Source organism: Rattus norvegicus, chromosome 15 (genome assembly GCF_021556685.1).
Source record: "Rattus norvegicus strain SHRSP/BbbUtx chromosome 15, alternate assembly SHRSP_T2T, whole genome shotgun sequence".
Classification (NCBI taxonomy): Eukaryota; Metazoa; Chordata; class Mammalia; order Rodentia; family Muridae; genus Rattus; species Rattus norvegicus.
The window spans coordinates 75302976-75324041 of record NC_141548.1 but is presented as its reverse complement, the minus strand read 5'-3'; the positions used below and the strand labels follow the sequence as shown (position 1 = coordinate 75324041).

Genomic DNA, 21066 nt, shown 5'->3' with positions numbered 1-21066 from the left:
GAAATGGCTCCCCGGTAGTCTCTTGGGGTTCACAGAGGCTTCCTGGCACAACAATGTGTCTATGGGAGCTTATTTTTCTTTTTGATTCTGAGATATATAAAATATGCTCAGAAAATCACTCGTGGGACATAATTGCCTCTTGACTGTGAGTCACACAACTGAACAGTGAAATGTGTTAGAAATTCAGCAACACACTAGTATTTTATGGCCTCTTACTAATTTTAAACTGGAACCTTCAACAAATGACTGGGAAAGAGAAATGCATTTTTACAATCTACAGTTAATTTTTTTAGTTAAATACATCATGGGTGGTTGTTCTACCATTTACCATCCTTTTGCCATATCAAAAGGGGATTAAAACTTCTGTCATGCTCTCAGTAAAAGGATACTTAAATTTCTCAGAAAAATAAAGAAACAATGTTTTGAGATTGCATGCTCAGAGTTCAAGTACAGCTTCACAGCATTTCGTCTTGGCTTAGAGGTTCTTGTTCAGGATTGATTCTGTGACATTTCTTTGAGCAAGAATAGACTGGTGACTCTGGACTGTGGAAGAATAGACCTAAGTATAACAAAGCCCCACATTAATGAATACGATGACGAAGACAACGATGACGATAAATGGTAGTTGTAACAAAAATTCACCTGTGAAATTTACTTTTTTTTTCTTTCAGAGCTGGGGACTGAACCAAGGGAATTGCCCTTGCTAGGCAAGCGCTCTACCACTGAGCTAAATCCCCAACCCCGAAATTTACTTTGTGTGTGTGTGTGTGTGTCCGAAATTTACTTTTAAACAATTAAAATTGACAGTGGAAGGCTGGCGTTCTTCAACCTACCTTCGAAATTCTTAACCCAGAATTGTTCCTGTCTAAAGGAAATTCAGTGACAAAAAAAAAAAATGGAACAGTGACTGAAGGAAAGGTCATTCAGAGATAGGCCCAACCTGGGATTTATCCCGTGCGCGGGCACTAAACGGATGCCTTCTTGCGCTTGCAGACAGGAACCTAGCATGGCTGTCCTCTGACAGGATCTACCTGACTGAGACAGAAGCAGACGCTTAACAGCCAACCATTGGACTGAGATCTGGGACCCCTATGGAGGAGTTAGGGGAAGGATTGAAGGAGCTGAAAGGCATTGCAACCCAGTAGGAAGAACAACGTAGGTTCCTGGAAGCTCCCATAGACTGAGCCAGCAACCAAAGATCAGTTGGTCTGTGACCCCCAGCACATAAGCAGCAGAGGACTATCTTGTCTCCGTAGGAGACGATACGCCTAATCCTTTGGAGATTTAATGCCCCAGAGAAGGTGGACCGGCACGCTGTCAGAGGCAAAGGGAAGAGAGGATGGGAAAAAGAACACTGGGAGGGGGACAGGGATGGGGCAGCAACCTTTGGGATGTAAATAAATAAAATAGTTAATTAAAAATAAAATAAAATTGGCTAATGTCAGTTTACATAGGAATGAATTTGAGAGGGGAATATCAGGCTGATAATTTGGAATGTCAGGGATTGTTCTCTACAACAAGCAAGCACAAAAATTAAAAATAAAAAGGCATTAAAAGGTAGGAATTGTTTTAACAATGTGCATCACAAATTACAAGAGCATTATACAATGGTCTGGAGGACTGAGTAGGCCTGGCTCATGAAGATATGGAGGAGGCTGTCGAGAGTGGATGTCCAATAGGAGAACTGCTCCTGGGGAGAGGAGGACACTTACACAAGGCTGTGTTCAGGCTGTCAAAAATCTACCCTTCATGATGAGTTGGGCTTTAACTTGTCACAGGCACGATTCTCATTAGGCAGAGGGAAGTAATATCAGTGAACTTCCCAGTATTGATAAGAAAAGATACATATTTGAGACTTGCGCAAGGATGATCCGAGAGAGAGGGAAATAGAACTTTAACAGAACTCCTTGAATGTGCAGCCAAACCGTAGTTTGGACCTACTCCCCAGCTTCCTTGCTTCTAAAGTTACATTGCTCAAATAACATACTTTACAACTGAATCCAAGATTAAGCAGTTGTAAAATTCATTTAAAAATATATAACTCGATTTACTTATATTTTCAGACTTACTTTCCTATCACTTATTAATTCATTTTTATAACCCAACTTCCAATAGCTTAATATAAATGTATGTATGCCCCAAATTATAGCTAAATTTTTAATCTAGTTTTGGTTTGTTTTCTGCTTCAGTTTCTGATTCATGCAGTATCACGAACATGTATCATTTACTTAAGCAAGTTCATTCAGTCTATATACTAACTGACGTCTTCTGTTTGACTGAGGTCTATGGTCTATGAAAAGGGGCTCTTCCAAAGTTTAGCCATATTATAAAACAAACAATACAAAAAACTGTTTATGCTAATTTGATCTAAAATATATTGAAAATGATGATGATAGATGTAGAATATATGTATATAATTATATATTATAGTATTTATATTTATGTATATGATAAAATAAAGAGATTCTTTTTCATCCTGACCACAGTTTTCCCTTCCTCCTCTCCTCTCACCCCCTCTCTGACATGTCCTCTCTGTCCTCAAATCCTTTGTTTCTTTTCAGAAAAGTGCAGGCCTCCCGTAGATATTAACCAACTGTGGTATATTAAATTGTATAGTTAGACTAAGCATCTCACATCATGTTGAAGCTGGACAAGCCAGGACAATCTGGGGGAAAAGTCCTTAAAGCAGGGAAAGAGTCACAGAGAACTCATGGTCCCATTGTAAGAGAACAAGCCACACAACTGTAACCTATATGCAGAAGATTTCGTTCAACCCTATGCAGGCTCCCTGGTTGTTCCTTCTGTCCCTTTGAGTTAGCCCATGTTGGTTGATTCCATGAGCTTTTTAATCTAATTTGGGTGTGAACACTTTTGTTTTCTTCCCTTTTAAAAACATTCTTTAGTTAAAAATAATCATTTGTTCTCTTCCCCCTTTCTTTTTGACTCTCTAGCCCCTCTCTTCTCAACTTTTACCAATTGTTCCCATGTCTTCTTCTACTTCCAAACCAGTATCTCTCTGACTGTCTGTCTGCCTGTCTGTCTGTCTACCTGTCTGTCTGTTTTTCATAGACATATATAAATCTTACTTGTTGATTCAATTCTCGTTGTTTGCATTTATAAAAATTCTGGCTGACCACCTTGTATAAGAGGAGCCTTGTATAAGAGAAGGTGTTCATCCCTGAAGTGAGCTATTTCTTCCCCTTACCAGCAGTCGCAAATAATATTTGATTTTGTTTGCTTATTTTATTTTATTTTTTTATTGGCCTCTTTTTTTTGCTTATTTTATTTTTGAGATTTAATTTAATTATAACATCTCCTCCCTTCCTTTACTCACTGTAGACACTTCCACAACCTTTTCCTGTTGTTTTTCAGACTTACGCTTTTTTTCAGTAATTAATTTTGCATGAATATGCATTTCTATGGAATTTTTTTGAAATACAACTTGTTGAATTGTATAATGATACTTTTCATGTATGTATTCAAGGCGTACCATTTGTCACTGGACAAGCAGTAATATGCTCTCCCTTGAGGAGGACCCATCTCTCCTACTCCCAGCTTTGTTCAGTAGAAGCTGTAGTTCTTTTTGTAGGATTGGGGCCTCTTGGGATTTCTTTCTGTCCTCTTTGACATGTCCATTGCTGTCATCTGTGCTCTTCCCACATTTGGGAAGTCATGAAGGTGAGATTTAATAGATATAGTTTTTGATGTTGCTAGGACACCACTGAAGCTGTTTCTCTGGCTCTTATAGTATTTCTGCCTCACATTCTGCAATAGTCACTGAGTCTTAGGTTTTGTGGATTAGTTTTGTAGTCATGTCCCTTGGGATTGCTCACCAGAACTCTGCCCTTTGACTGGCTGTGATCATCTCTGTAGCAGCTTTTTTTGTGTCTGTCGTAAAGAGAAATTTCTTTGATGACAAGTGAATATGACATTTAACTGTGGATATAAGAACAATTTTTATAAATTATTGTTCAGATTAAGTAGTGCTTCATAAAACTTTGTAATTCCTGAGTGCTCATGAATCATTTTCAGACAGAGTGAGTTAGATGCTGTCGAGTGGTTTAACCTACTAAAATGTACACAAAACAAATATATGTTGGATAAAGGGCCCGTGGTAAATAATATATTTTGAGTTATGTTCCATGCATAAAAACACCTACCTTAAGCTATTTTTTTTCTTTTGAACTACTCCATCCAAAACTAATTTTATTGGTTGTTCATTTCTTTGAATTCACAGGAATTCCTATTATGAAAACAAATACGAGTGTTTCCTCATTTGCTGGAGGCCATGGTGTGTGACAAAGCTACACAATTAAGATTAAGCCAGGCTTAGGGAAACCTGTGTATTTCACGATATAAAATATACACACTAGGTTCAAGTTATACAGAGCTTACTTTTAGCAAAAAAGGGGGAAGGAATGTCTAAAAATTGCACTGTCCACAAATCCTTTGTCCTATGTGATGAGTCTTCTCTTTCTTGAGACTCTCAGGTCTCTGCTTTCTACTTTGTGTCACTATGGATGTCCCATTACTCCAGGCTTGGCCTTCAAAGTATAGAGAGAAATGGGGGCTGCATATCTCTGATATATAAAGTTAAGCAAAACACTGCAGAGTACACAGATTAGATAGATAAGTAAGTATGCTTCCATACAAGTCAATAACACCCACATTAATCATCTTCTGGAGAGGAAGTATTTGGATAGGATCACCAGTTCTGAGATTGAGTGGACTCCAAAACTATATTGATTAAACCAGTCTTCTTCACATTGAATGAACTTGGTGCACAGGTTTGAAAATACTTTCGTTTTGCTCTTCATGCTAAAGAAACTTGAAATGAAGTGTGGTAAAGCAATAACAGGGATTACTTGTTGAATATTAATCTCTATGTGACTCCCAGGCCATGCTTTCAGCTGTTTCTAAATAATCACTTAACGTTGAAGAAGATAATTTCATAGTCACAAAGAAGATAGTCTTCCTTAAGTGCTTTGCAGGATTAAGTTGCAATCAAGTGCTGATATTAAACCAAGCACAAAACACTATCCAACAAGATATAAAAGGCTAAGTCCATACCTCTTGCTTTAGGACTTTCCCTACCCCGTCCCCCAGATAACCAGCTATACCATGCTGCAAAGAAGAGTACTTTGACATTGTACCGAAAGGGTATAAATTACTCATTAGAATAGTGACCCTTTAATTATTTATTTTTCTCATAATTCTCATTTGGTTATGATCATGTTAGGGTTGCTCATGAAAATCACAAGTTTCGGTCACTGAATAAGAAAAGGAGTCAGTTGTAAGTTTCCATTCAGTCTGCAATGGTTCTTGCTGACCTCACTGATCAAATCTTCAAAACTCGTTGACTGTCAGCTATGCATTGAAGGGAGAATGAAGAGCTCTCCATAGAGTCAGGTAATTACGTCTCACTTCATTGATAAAGTCTTCCATTTGGTGTAGTGAATTTTAGTTCTGTTAATTACAACCAAACACAATCCAAGGAGGTACTTCTGAAAGAAATCATTTGAACCTTTGCCCCGAGGAGTCTTGAGAACCAAATTTTCCCTTCTGGCTGACTGCATCCTGAGTGGTCTGGGGGGAATCCAGCGTTTTCCAGACGAAGGCCATCTCTTGCTTCACTGGGTTCGTCTGCTGTTAGTGCCTGCCCTCTCTGCTTGAGGCGCTGACTCAACAACTGCACCAGAGAATCTGACTGTGGACTCCGGCAATTTCTGAAAGTTTAAAGCAACAGAGAAAGGTTCTCTCTCTCTCTCTCTGTCTCTTTTTTTCAAGTTTCCATGTGTGGCAAAGAGGGCTTTGGGAACCCTTTCTTTTTCAGCAAGTCTTTAATTCTCCCCTTGTGAAATGTCTTTCTGTGTGCCTTGCAGAGAGCTGGATCTCAGCAGAGGCCTTCTGAAATGACTTCAGAAAGAACTAGACTGCAGTCAAGTTCCACATTGTGCCCTGCACCCTTCACTTACAGCTACAGGACATACCCTTGGTCTTGCTAACCTTTTCAGTCATGCAAGGATTTGCAAATTACAAACATGTGTTTGCACCTTAGTAATAGCCATAAAGTTAAATACCAAAACAAAGTCTCATTTATTAAAGTGACTTCTATAAGATACTTCTTTTTTACTCAGTGTGGTCATAAAAGAAATGTCTTAGTTTGGCTTGTTCACACGTGACTTTTTTTATTATTCGATCATGCTTCTAACACTGATCTTTGTACGCCATTCTATTAACATATGTATGTTTACTCCCCTTTATCAGGAAAGCTGCTTTCTTCGTATGTTTTTAAGATTTCAAATAGTTCCAGTCTTCACTTGAATTGTAACATCATTGTGGATTCCAAGACATGCCTCTGGTAAAAATAGGCTGGTGGTTTCTTGTTTAGATTTTCCTTTAGAAAATGCTTGCTAAATTAGTAGAAATACTCGATCATAGTCAGTGCAAAGTCTGTTTAACAAAGAGAAGACAATACATCGTTTGAACCATGTAAATAATGATTTCAATATTTGTGAGAAGATGGATTTCCTTAAAGCTTTAAATTTTTGACACTAATACCGTCAATTTAAAACTTCTAAATTGTACCTTTGGGATATAGAATATGTATTTTAAATATTTCAAGCATATATAAATATTTTAGTAATCAGTCTGATTTTTAAGTGCAAAGTAATCGCTTTTGTTTCACAAAATAAATTCTTACTTTTAAAATAAACCCATTGTGATATGCTGAGAGGAATTAATGTCAGTGTGCTTTTGCATACATATCCACAAACAAAAATACATATATTCCTATTCCTTCTGACACATTTGTCCCTTTGGGATGATTTTTTATTAATCCATTTGAACTTGAAAGGATGGGCTACTTCCTCAGCAGTATTTAGGCTCTCTCATCCATAATCTTATTGATGGTCTCTTTGTAATTTGTAAAGCAAAATTAAAATCGACCTGTAATCTGTTAAAACAGTACTAAGCACTCACATCAGCCATTAGCTCTGATAACTCCTTTACCTTTGTGAAGAAGGAAAAGCTCTTAAGCATTGATTTTAAATAAAGAAATGTAGCTGCCAATCTAGGCCTTCTTGCCACATACTTAGCTCCATGGGCTCTGCTCTGTCTAGTTCATGGCTGCCCATTTTGTTACAGACGCAAAAATGCCTTCCTTTTGTTTTAAAGTTGTTAGCTGAGGGTCTTGCCTGTGCAGTTCTACCTGGTCCTGTTTAGCCACCTGTTTTCATAGGACAAGTGAAAAAAATTAATAATGAAAAACTGATCAGGAAGATGCATTAAATTTGGACACATTTGGGAGAGGAATAAAGAACCCCCCCACCCCCAGCCCATCTTTAGGATCCTGATATGGCGCGTTTAGAGGACTTAATACAAAGATTTCTGACCAACAACATTGACTGGGTACCTGTTACTCCTTTAAATGGTTTGCTAAATTATAAATATTTTTTAAGCTGACTAAACCCCTATCTATCTGGAACCTGCTTCCCAGTCTTTTCCTTTTTCCAGCATGATCTCTTGATGAAATTTCAATTCACCTGGAGTTTGTTGCTTCAATTGTTAAGGTGCAAAATCTAGGAGAAAGTGTTTGTTTGATAAACCTCCATTCCTACCAGCACTGTTTGTCTTAAAGGAGCAATGCAAAGCCCCTCCTGGATCTTTCTCAGACTATGGCTTAAATAATTGCCATACTTGATGTCTAAATGAAACTCTGTAAAAATATAAATTTAAGATTTTATTTTTGTTTTGAATTTTCATCATTACATTGTCACGGTCCAACACATATCACAGAAATCTTATATATGTCTACTGAGCATTATGTAACAGTGCTACTTACAATGGTAGATCTGTTGTTCATTTCAGTGTAGAGTTTAATTTTCACCAAGAACATTGCATTTGCTTTGCTATATTTCCCAGCTGTGAGGTCTGGAGGCAAGATAACTAACCAGTTTTTACCAGTATATAGTATTTCTAGGCTAATAAACCCAGAATCTATCAATCTTCCTCTCTCTCCTCCTCCCTGAATACATTTCATTCCTTAAAAATATGTTGCTATTAAATGACTTTAAAACATATATTCCTGATATGCAGGAAGAAATAATTTTATAATGTGGGCAATAGAGCTAATATGCTATTGTTTAAAGTTACATTTAGCTATAAATATTCTTCATGCTAAATATTTCCAAAAGTTAACACTATCTTCACACTTAATAGACCTCTGCAAACAAATATAATGTCATGTATCAATATTTGATATACAGTATACACAGTATAATTAAATTCTAATGAAAATATCATAATTTATCTTTAAACTTAGATAGCCACTTAATAATCATGTATTCTTTTTGTTGAACTGCTTCTCATTTGAAGTAGTTTTACATTTGTAATGAACAAATGGAAGAGCATAGCATTGTTTTTAAATCACAATTTGAAGTGAGCTTGCTTCATAAATGATTTTTGAATGCAGAGCTATTTAAATAATCAAGGAGAAAACAAGATAAATATCAAAATCCTAGTTGCAGCTAGATAATACTTGTCTAAAAAACAGTGTGTGGCTTTTCAAAAACTTACTTTTAGGGGTTAAAGGGTACTTTTTAGGTTGTTAGGAAAAAATAATTACTATTGATTAGCAATTGACTCAGTTCTCTAGGAGGATTATTAAGGTCTTAAAATATAGAACAGGGTGTTATAAACAATATTGTATTCTCCTGAATCTGTGCCGCCCTGGCCATTTCTTTGTTCAAAATGCCCTTTTGAGATAGCTTATGCATCTCAGGAGCTTTGAAATAAGAAACAATTTAGAACTAAAGACAATTTCGGCATTTAAAATAGAGGAGGTTCAGGAACCCTGACAAAAGCTGAGAGATTCTAAGTGAACAGAATGGAATAATTATGGCCCCTCTGGATTTGTTCATTCATATATGCAAGAGCTTGATATATCCAACAGCTTGATCATTCCAGATTTATATCTTAATGGTAAACTACCAATGATGCAATATATATAGAGAGAACATTGGAAAGTTGTAGAAAAAATAAAATAACTGTCCACGCAGGGCAATCTGGCACTAGTAAGAGATCCCCTGATACTGTCATACATTTCCAAAAGGTTTAGCACAGAGCTGTGTAGGCGTTCGTTTAAATCATGTCTCTCAACATCACATTCTCTTCCTCTGAAAACCTGTGCAACAAAAAGACCAGAACTTTGACAACACTACCCAGTTTGAATTAACTAAAAAAAAAATCTACATGATCATTTACTTCTTTTTTTTTTTTTTTTTTATTAACTTGAGTATTTCTTATATACATTTCGAGTGTTATTCCCTTTCCCGGTTTCCGGGCAAACATCCCCCTCCCCCCTCCCCTTCCTTATGGGTGTTCCCCTCCCAACCCTCCCCCCATTGCCGCCCTCCCCCCACCAGTCTAGTTCACTGCGGGTTCAGCCTTAGCAGGACCCAGGGCTTCCCCTTCCACTGGTGCTCTTACTAGGATATTCATTGCTACCTATGAGGTCAGAGTCCAGGGTCAGTCCATGTATAGTCTTTAGGTAGTGGCTTAGTCCCTGGAAGCTCTGGTTGCTTGGCATTGTTGTACATATGGGGTCTAGAGCCCCTTCAAGCTCTTCCAGTTCTTTCTCTGATTCCTTCAATGGGGGTCCTATTCTCAGTTCAGTGGTTTGCTGCTGGCATTCACCTCTGTATTTGCTGTATTCTGGCTGTGTCTCTCAGGAGCGATCTACATCCGGCTCCTGTCGGTCTGCACTTCTTTGCTTCATCCATCTAGTCCAATTGGGTGGCTGTATATGTATGGGCCAAATGTGGGACAGGCTCTGAATGGGTGTTCCTTCAGTCTCTGTTTTAATCTTTGCCTCTCCCTTCCCTGCCAAGGGTATTCTTTTTCCTCATTTAAAGAAGGAGTGAAGCATTCACATTTTGATCATCCGTCTTGAGTTTCGTTTGTTCTAGGGATCTAGGGTAATTCAAGCATTTGGGCTAATAGCCACTTATCAATGAGTGCATACCATGTATGTCTTTCTGTGATTGGGTTAGTTCACTCAGGATGATATTTTCCAGTTCCAACCATTTGCCTACGAATTTCATAAACTCGTTGTTTTTGATAGCTGAGTAGTATTCCATTGTGTAGATGTACCACATTTTCTGTATCCATTCCTCTGTTGAAGGGCATCTGGGTTCTTTCCATTTTCTGGCTATTATAAATAAGGCTGCGATGAACATAGTGGAGCACGTGTCTCTTTTATATGTTGAGGCATCTTTTGGGTATATGCCCAAGAGAGGTATAGCTGGATCCTCAGGCAGTTCAATGTCCAATTTTCTGAGGAACCTCCAGACTGATTTCCAGAATGGTTTTACCAGTCTGCAATCCCACCAACAATGGAGGAGTGTTCCTCTTTCTCCACAACCTCGCCAGCATCTGCTGTCACCTGAGTTTTTGATCTTAGCCAATCGCACTGGTGTGAGGTGAAATCTCAGGGTTGTTTTGATTTGCATTTCCCTTATGACTAAAGATGTTGAACATTTCTTTAGGTGTTTCTCAGCCATTCGGCATTCCTCAGCTGTGAATTCTTTGTTTAGCTCTGAACCCCATTTTTTAATAGGGTTATTTGTTTCCCTGCGGTCTAACTTCTTGAGTTCTTTGTATATTTTGGATATAAGGCCTCTATCTGTTGTAGGGTTGGTAAAGATCTTTTCCCAATCTGTTGGTTGCCGTTTTGTCCTAACCACAGTGTCCTTTGCCTTACAGAAGCTTTGCAGTTTTATGAGATCCCATTTGTCAATTCTTGATCTTAGAGCATAAGCCATTGGTGTTTTGTTCAGGAAATTTTTTCCAGTGCCCATGTGTTCCAGATGCTTCCCTAGTTTTTCTTCTATTAGTTTGAGTGTGTCTGGTTTGATGTGGAGGTCCTTGATCCACTTCGACTTAAGCTTTGTACAGGGTGATAAGCATGGATCGATCTGCATTCTTCTACATGTTGCCCTCCAGTTGAACCAGCACCATTTGCTGAAAATGCTATCTTTTTTCCATTGGATGGTTTTGGCTCCTTTGTCAAAAATCAAGTGACCATAGGTGTGTGGGTTCATTTCTGGGTCTTCAATTCTATTCCATTGGTCTATCTGTCTGTCTCTGTACCAATACCATGCAGTTTTTATCACTATTGCTCTGTAATACTGCTTGAGTTCAGGGATAGTGATTCCCCCTGAAGTCCTTTTATTGTTGAGGATAGCTTTAGCTATCCTGGGTTTTTTGTTATTCCAGATGAATTTGCAAATTGTTCTGTCTAACTCTTTGAAGAATTGGATTGGTATTTTGATGGGGATTGCATTGAATCTGTAGATTGCTTTTGGTAAAATGGCCATTTTTACTATATTAATCCTGCCAATCCATGAGCATGGGAGATCTTTCCATCTTCTGAGGTCTTCTTCAATTTCTTTCTTCAGTGACTTGAAGTTCTTATTGTACAGATCTTTTACTTGCTTGGTTAAAGTCACACCGAGGTACTTTATATTATTTGGGTCTATTATGAAGGGTGTCGTTTCCCTAATTTCTTTCTCGGCTTGTTTCTCTTTTGTATAGAGGAAGGCAACTGATTTATTTGAGTTAATTTTATACCCAGCCACTTTGCTGAAGTTGTTTATCAGCTTTAGTAGTTCTCTGGTGGAACTTTTGGGATCACTTAAATATACTATCATATCATCTGCAAATAGTGATATTTTGACCTCTTCTTTTCCGATCTGTATCCCTTTGATCTCCTTTTGTTGTCTGATTGCTCTGGCTAGAACTTCAAGAACTATATTGAATAAGTAGGGAGAGAGTGGGCAGCCTTGTCTAGTCCCTGATTTTAGTGGGATTGCTTCAAGTTTCTCTCCATTTAGTTTAATGTTAGCAACTGGTTTGCTGTATATGGCTTTTACTATGTTTAGGTATGGGCCTTGAATTCCTATTCTTTCCAGGACTTTTATCATGAAGGGGTGTTGAATTTTGTCAAATGCTTTCTCAGCATCTAATGAAATGATCATGTGGTTCTGTTCTTTCAGTTTGTTTATATAATGGATCACGTTGATGGTTTTCCGTATATTAAACCATCCCTGCATGCCTGGGATGAAGCCTACTTGATCATGGTGGATGATTGTTTTGATGTGCTCTTGAATTCGGTTTGCCAGAATTTTATTGAGTATTTTTGCGTCGATATTCATAAGGGAAATTGGTCTGAAGTTCTCTTTCTTTGTTGTGTCTTTGTGTGGTTTAGGTATAAGAGTAATTGTAGATTCGTAGAAGGAATTCGGTAGGGCTCCATCTGTTTCAATTTTGTGGAATAGTTTGGATAATATTGGTATGAGGTCTTCTATGAAGGTTTGATAGAATTCTGCACTAAACCCATCTGGACCTGGGCTCTTTTTGGTTGGGAGACCTTTAATGACTGCTTCTATTTCCTTAGGAGTTATGGGGTTGTTTAACTGGTTTATCTGTTCCTGATTTAACTTTGATACCTGGTATCTGTCTAGGAAATAGTCCATTTCCTGAAGATTTTCAAATTTTGTTGAATATAGGTTTTTATAGTAAGATCTGATGATTTTTTGAATTTCCTCTGAATCTGTAGTTATGTCTCCCTTTTCATTTCTGATTTTGTTAATTTGGACGCACTCTCTGTGTCCTCTCGTTAGTCTGGCTAAGGGTTTATCTATCTTGTTGATTTTCTCAAAGAACCAACTTTTGGTCCTGTTGATTCTTTCTATGGTCCTTTTTGTTTCTACTTGGTTGATTTCAGCTCTGAGTTTGATTATTTCCTGCCTTCTACTCCTCCTGGGTGTATTTGCTTCTTTTTGTTCTAGAGCTTTTAGGTGTGCTGTCAAGCTGCTGACATATGCTCTTTCCTGTTTCTTTCTGCAGGCACTCAGCGCTATGAGTTTTCCTCTTAGCACAGCTTTCATTGTGTCCCATAAGTTTGAGTATGTTGTATCTTCATTTTCATTAAATTCTAAGAAGTTTTTAATTTCTTTCTTTATTTCTTCCTTGACCAGGTTATCATTGAGTAGAGCATTGTTCAATTTCCACGTATATGTGGGCATTCTTCCCTTATTGTTATTGAAGACCAGTTTTAGGCCGTGGTGGTCCGATAGCACGCATGGGATTATTTCTATCTTTCTGTACCTGTTGAGGCCCGTTTTTTGACCAATTATATGGTCAATTTTGGAGAAAGTACCATGAGGAGCTGAGAAGAAGGTATATCCTTTTGCTTTAGGATAGAATGTTCTATAAATATCCGTTAAGTCCATTTGGCTCATGACTTCTCTTAGTCTGTCGACATCACTGTTTAATTTCTGTTTCCATGATCTGTCCATTGATGAGAGTGGGGTGTTGAAATCTCCCACTATTATTGTGTGAGGTGCAATGTGTGTTTTGAGCTTTAGTAAGGTTTCTTTTACGTATGTAGGTGCCCTTGTATTTGGGGCATAGATATTTAGGATTGAGAGTTCATCTTGGTGGATTTTTCCTTTGATGAATATGAAGTGTCCTTCCTTATCTTTTTTGATGACTTTTAGTTGGAAATTGATTTTATTTGATATTAGAATGGCTACTCCAGCTTGCTTCTTCTGACCATTTGCTTGGAAAGTTGTTTTCCAGCCTTTCACACTGAGGTAGTGTCTGTCTTTGTCTCTGAGGTGTGTTTCCTGTAGGCAGCAGAATGCAGGGTCCTCGTTGCGTATCCAGTTTGTTAATCTATGTCTTTTTATTGGGGAGTTGAGGCCATTGATATTGAGAGATATTAAGGAATAGTGATTATTGTTTCCCTTTATATTCATATTTGGATGTGAGGTTATGTTTGTGTGCTTTCATTCTCTTTGTTTTGTTGCCAAGACGATTAGTTTCTTGCTTCTTCTAGGGTATAGCTTGCCTCCTTATGTTGAGCTTTACCATTTATTATCCTTTGTAGTGCTGGATTTGTAGAAAGATATTGTGTAAATTTGGTTTTGTCATGGAATATCTTGGTTTCTCCATCAATGTTAATTGAGAGTTTTGCTGGATACAGTAACCTGGGCTGGCATTTGTGTTCTCTTAGGGTCTGTATGACATCAGTCCAGGATCTTCTGGCCTTCATAGTTTCTGGCGAGAAGTCTGGTGTGATTCTGATAGGTCTCCCTTTATATGTTACTTGACCTTTTTCCCTTACTGCTTTTAATATTCTTTCTTTATTTTGTGCGTTTGGTGTTTTGACAATTATGTGACGGGAGGTGTTTCTTTTCTGGTCCAATCTATTTGGAGTTCTGTAGGCTTCTTGTATGCCTATGGGTATCTCTTTTTTTAGGTTAGGGAAGTTTTCTTCTATGATTTTGTTGAAGATATTTACTGGTCCTTTGAGCTGGGAGTCTTCACTCTCTTCTATACCTATTATCCTTAGGTTTGATCTTCTCTTTGAGTCCTGGATTTCCTGTATGTTTTGGACCAGTAGCTTTTTCCGCTTTACATTATCTTTGACAGTTGAGTCAATGATTTCTATGGAATCTTCCGCTCCTGAGATTCTCTCTTCCATCTCTTGTATTCTGTTGGTGAAGCTTGTATCTACAGCTCCTTGTCTCTTCTTTTGGTTTTCTATATCCAGGGTTGTTTCCATGTGTTCTTTCTTGATTGCTTCTATTTCCATTTTTAATTCCTTCATCTGTTTGATTGTGTTTTCCTGGAATTCTTTCAGGGATTTTTGCCATTCCTCTCTGTAGGCCTCTACTTGTTTATTAATGATTTCCTGTGTTTCCCTAAGTGTGTTCATGTCTTTCTTGAAGTCCTCCAGCATCATGATCAAATATGATTTTGAAACTAGATCTTGCTTTTCTGGTGTGTTTGGATATTCCATGTTTGTTTTGGCGGGAGAATTGGGCTCCGATGATGGCATGCAGTCTTGGTTTCTGTTGCTTGGGTTCCTGTGCTTGCCTCTCGCCATCAGATTATCTCTAGTGTTACTTTGTTCTGCTATTTCTGACAGTGGCTAGACCGACCTATAAGCCTGTGTGTCAGGAGTGCTGTAGACCTGTTTTCCTCTCTTTCAGTCAGTTATGGGGACAGTGTGTTCTGCTTTCCGGCGTGTAGTTTTTCCTCTCTACAGGTCTTCAGCTGTTCTTGTGGGCCTGTGTCTTGAGTTCACCAGGCAGCTTTCTTGCAGCAGAAAATTTGGTCTTACCTGTGGTCCCGAGGCTCAGGTTCGCTCGTGGGGTGCTGCCCAGGGGCTCTCTGCAGCGGCAGCAACCAGGAAGACCTGTGCCGCCCCTTCCGGGAGCTTCAGTGCACCAGGGTTCCAGATGGTCTTTGGCTTTTTCCTCTGGCGTCCGAGATGTGTGTGCAGGGAGCAGTCTCTTCTGGTTTCCCAGGCTTGTCTGCCTCTCTGAAGGTTTAGCTCTCCCTCCCACGGGATTTGGGTGCAGAGAACTGTTTATCCGGTCTGTTTCTTTCAGGTTCCGGCGGCGGTGTCTCAGGAGCAGAAGTCCTGCTGCTCCTGGGCCCTCCCCCACGGGAGCCCAGAGGCCTTATACAGTTTCCTCTTGGGCCAGGGATGTGGGCAGGGGTGAGCAGTGTTGGTGGTCTCTTCCGCTCTGCAGCCTCAGGAGTGCCCACCTGACCAGGCGGTTGGGTCTCTCTCTCACCAGGTCTGGGAGCAGAGAGCTGCTGCGGGCCGGGATCCGCGGGTGATCATTTACTTCTTATAGCATAAACAAAGCCATATGCCAACTTGTCGCATAGCTGCTCATAAGAACTTTACAGTTCTCTCTCAGTTTATTCAAATATTTAATTTTTCTAAGAAAATTATTAATCTTCAGTTAATAACCCATTCATTCATAACCATAATAAATTTCAACTCTCTACCAGGCTACAACTCTGTGCTGGTGACTACAATGTTTAAAAATGACGGGGTTGGGGATTTAGCTCAGTGGTAGAGCGCTTACCTAGGAAGCACAAGGCCCTGGGTTCGGTCCCCAGCTCCGAAAAAAAGAACCACAAAAAAAAATGACTATGCATCTGGTGTATTAGTATATTTTCAGATTTCTTTCAAAATATTTCAGATATGCATTTTAGAATATGCTACCCATTCTTCACTGTGCGATTTTTCCACTATTTCTGCTCTCTTCTAAGATTTTTTTTATTGTGCCAAGGATGCCAATCACGAAAAAATTTAGTATGTTATACTGATTTGCATAGTTATAATTGTCCCCAAAGGACTCAATCAATATCTGACCAGTTTCAGTATAACCATTCCTAGCATATGGTAGATTTTCTTTCCTTTTGCTGCAGTCAGATTGAAGGCGAAGCTGCTTCTCTCAACTATCCAAGGGGAGCTGGGTTAGACCTCACGTTCCAAAACAACTGAGAGTTATTGGGATTATGACCAACTGATGTACTACAGAGAATGACAGTTTTAAAACTTGGGTCTCCTGTTAGGCATAGCCACACTGACAAACGAATGTGAAACTGCAAATGATCAAAGAAAGACAGAGTCTGGTGCTGTGAATGGCCAAAGGAGGTCAGCTTTTTGACAGGTAAAGATTGAACACAGCAGACCACAGGAAAATGACTCAGAGGAAGAGTGACTGAGAAACTCTTCATAGAACTAGACAACCGAGCGATACTTTGGAACCTGTGATCAATACCAGTGCATTTCAATCAAACTGAGAAGCTTGAGCTGGTGCGGAAAACACTGTGTCTCACAGCACAACCATGGACCGTGTTAGGTTACAAAACAAATGAATATTTCCCTCAATCCTGATTGGAGTGGAAAACTTGTAAGGACAAGCTGAAAGCAAGGTACTGGTAGACTTATTATAGGGAGTTGAAGGAAACGATCACATCAGAGGGTAATATATAACCCACTCTGTGCTAACATTCTCTGTGATCATTCCTCTCATAAACGAAATTGTAAGGGTATATTTGATGATAGGTAACATAAAATTTCACATTTCTATTTTCAGGGAAATCCTCAGAATATTCGTATTTGACCTCATTTACCAATATTGAATAAATACATGTGATTTGCTCTTTGTAATTGCTACCTTATTATATGTTGATTTCAGCACATTCTGCTGAGTTGAGCTGAATGCAGAGACAATGTATAATTTTTGCCTGAAAGTTGATCACAGGCATGGGTCCAAATAAACAAAAATAATTTTACTCTAGTAGAAAATATTTGACCTCAATATATGGCTTCTATTTTGCCTTTCATCATTCAGTTTCTGGATAAAAGACACAGGATTTTAATATTGTAATAAGCCTTAATCAGCACTAGATTCGACCCTCTATGGGTAGATATCGACCCTCTATGTTATTAGAATCTATTTTTCCCATTAATGACCCAAATTTATAGCTTGTTATGTTCTATCTGAACTGCTCTTAACTCCAATTGACCAACCCTCATTGCATATATTAAGATTCTTATCCCACGGAATCTTCTCCTCTCTATACCTTCCTCTCTCACTCATTAAGATAGGATAGATGGTAAAGTACCTTATCTAAATTTCAAAATACAAGCAGTCTTGACTTATAAATATAATACATACTAATACTTTTCATAATTGTTTCACAGTAATTCCTACTATATGTCGTTCATTACTATATAAGAAAAAAGCCCCTTTAATTGGACAAAAGGGGACATGTGGTGGGTTGGTCTGACGTTGCTTGTATTCTAATGCTAAATCCTGCTTCCACAAGATGTGATTGATCCTGGTGAGCAGATCCTCGTGTACACCAGTGATGTCATGGGAGTCTTTCCCCAATATAACTGGTCATTAAATTACTAGATTCTGTGATTGAGCAGTGTAGGAAGAAAGGTAAAACTAAAGATACGAGGGGGGTTTTAGGTAGAAAGAAAGGGACAGAGGAGGAAGAAGGAGGAGGATCCCTCCATGGACTGAACTGTTTTGCCAGGAAAAACAGCAAGTAACAGGAATTTGTAGCTAGGGAATAATCAATATAGCCCTAGATTTGCCCAATCTGAGGATATGACTTATAAGTAAAATATCTAAATTGTGTGGCTTTTATGCAGGGGTATGAGGATTACGAATTCCAACTACGTTTTACACTGTCAATTAGACATGAAGTACAAGTACATGTAAAATAGATTGATCACCTGTCACTGTGAGTATGGTTTACATTTAGCATGGCTCTCAGTGCCGTTCACTGATTGTCACTACTTTCATTCCAGTGGTGCCTCATGCTGGCCCCTTCTTTATACTTCTTTGAAAAAGGGGTGAGAAAGCCCAAGAATGGCAGGAGACATTCAATTTCATGTGTCCATTCCTCATAATTAACCAGTACAGTAAATCATATCTTCCACAGTGAGACACAGTCTGCCTCATATCTCACTTGTAAAAAGTAGGTTAGCTTCCCTGTGTGAAAGATAGCTTAAATTGGATACATTCTTTTGAAAGCTGAAGCCCAAGGTCATTTTACGTAGGTTATTTGTAATGCCAAGGTAATGAAACGAAGTATTGGCTAGTAAGAAAGCTATGATTCCCTTAGAGAATGAGAAACTAAAGAAACTAACTATAGTGACCCTGAACTTGAAAACATAGTCCAAAAAACTTATGAAATAAAATTTCATTTCATAAATTTCATAAAATTTCATAATATTTCATAAAATTTCATTGCATTTCAGAAGTTAAGATCATTGTTAAGGGCTAATCATACAAGCTATATTATTAAAAACATGGATATCAGGAATGGGCCATTCAGAGCCTGCCTTACCTGAGGATCCAGCTCATCTACTGACAGCCACCAAACCCAGTCATTATTGTGGATGCAAAGAAGTGCATGCTGACAGGAGCCTGATATAGCTGTCTCCTGAGAGGCTCTCAGAGTTGGATGCTCTCGCCAACAATTGAACTGAGAATGGGGTCCCCATTGGAGGAGTTAGAGAAAGGATTGAGGGACCTGAAGGAGCTTGGATCCCCATAAGAACAACACCAACCAACGAGAGCTCCCAGGGACTAAACCACCACCCAAATAAATAGTACACATGGGCAAACCAGTGGCTCGAGCTGCACATGTAGCAGAGGATGGCCTTGTTGAGCACCACTGGAGGAGAAGCCCTTGGTCCTGCCAAGGCTGGACCACCACCCCCAATGTAGAGGAATGTCAGGGCAGGGAGGCAGGATTGGGGGGTGGTTGGGGAGAGGGAACACCAGTATAGAAGAAAGGAAAAGGGCGATGGAATAGAGGTCTTATGGGCAGGAATTGGGGAAAGGGAATAACATTTGAAATGTAAATAAAAAACGTCTCCCCTAAAAGATATAATTCACGTGTATAGTCAACTGACACTTGAGAAATAAAAGTAATGAAAATGAAAAAAACAAGGATATCAATGTGGAATATCATTTGTAAGTGTAAAAACATGTGTAATGTCTCTCTGGTGTGTTCATGAATCACATATTAGGTAAAGAATTTTTTTTGTGATAAAAAAAAATGTCAAGCTATTTAGTCACTATCATCCCTCTTTCCTGAAACAGTCTTGCATACCTGTAGAGAATATTTGACTGAAAAATGTTTGTGTGACACAAACAAGTGGAAAGTTTCCTTCTCTTTCTTGGAATGTTTCCTGCTGGGATGCAGAATCATGCTGAGGGAGACAGGAGTATCTTTTTACCCAGTTCTCTACTGTACCTTGCTCCTCCCTGAGCGCTGGCTCTAAATCAACCAAGATGATAGTGGAGATGAAAAGCAGAGGCTAAAACAATACAAATGAAACAAACCTTCAGGTACTTCCTTCCTCACACAGCCCATTACCTTGTATCTAACTTAACGCATGACACATATAAATTCTCTTGGCCACTGACATAGCCAAAGTCTATAATTTTAGGGAATAATAAAAAGATACATTACAAAGTAAATCAAAAGCCAAGAAGTAATTTGTTTTTGAGAAGCTTTATAAGTAGTAATATTCTTGTAACAGAAATTCAAATACCAAATATATTTAACATACTTGAAAAATGAATGATTTAATGACCATCATGTAATGTACATCTAGGTGACCTTAACTCTTTTTTTTTTATTAACTTGAGTATTTCTTATATACATTTCGAGTGTTATTCCCTTTCCCGGTTTCCAGGCAAACATCCCCCTAATCCCTTCCCCTCCCCTTCTTTATGGGTGTTCCCCTCCCCACCCTCCCCCCATTGCTGCCCTCCCCCCATAGACTAGTTCACTGGGGGTTCAGTCTTAGCAGGACCCAGGGCTTCCCCTTCCACTGGTGCTCTTACTAGGATATTCATTGCTACCTATGAGGTCAGAGTCCAGGGTCAGTCCATGTATAGTCTTTAGGTAGTGGCTTAGTCCCTGGAAGCTCTGGTTGCTTGGCATTGTTGTACATATGGGGTCTCGAGCCCCTTCAAGCTCTTCCAGTTCTTTCTCTGATTCCTTCAACGGGGGTCCTGTTCTCAGTTCAGTGGTTTGCTGCTGGCATTCGCCTCTGTATTTGCTGTATTCTGGCTGTGTCTCTCAGGACCTTAACTCTTAAAGTTTCAAATATTCTACTTTTACTACAAATTAAAAAGTCCATAAGTGAGTAAGCTGATAATAATGTACAGTTAAATATTAATAAATCATCATATGTTTAAATTTTATCTACTGAATACATTGTGAAGCCCAACAATGAATGGTTCTAATTTTTAACATGGCCTCCACATTCCGATTCCCTTGCCACCGAATAAAAGATTGAATGTCAGTGAGAATGCTGAACACTAGTTAGTTTTCCAATGACGGAAGCATTTATCCCATCCTCTGTCATTTATTTCTTTGATTTTAATACTACTCTTGTCATGGTTATAAATGAGGGAATATTTGTTCATTAAGTTCATGCAGTTTGTCCAATATTTGCAATTAGAAAGCAAGGAAGGCAAGATTTGTATACTAGATTGACGATTCTAAAGTTTGAACCTTTGTATCCCTCAAAACTACTAAGGAAAACATTAAAAGAATGTATTAGGTTGGTCTAAAAATATTTACTATATTGCTAAATATGGAAACAATGTTTTGGATTTGTTTTTCAATTTAGCTAACCATGCAAATTCA

At 38.6% G+C, this 21066-nt stretch overlaps 1 protein-coding gene across 12 annotated transcripts in view; it reads left to right on the top strand.

Moving 5' to 3' along the window:
- Pcdh9 (protocadherin 9) overlaps window positions 1–21066 on the top strand; it is an 899165-nt gene that overhangs the window by 632033 nt on the left and 246066 nt on the right.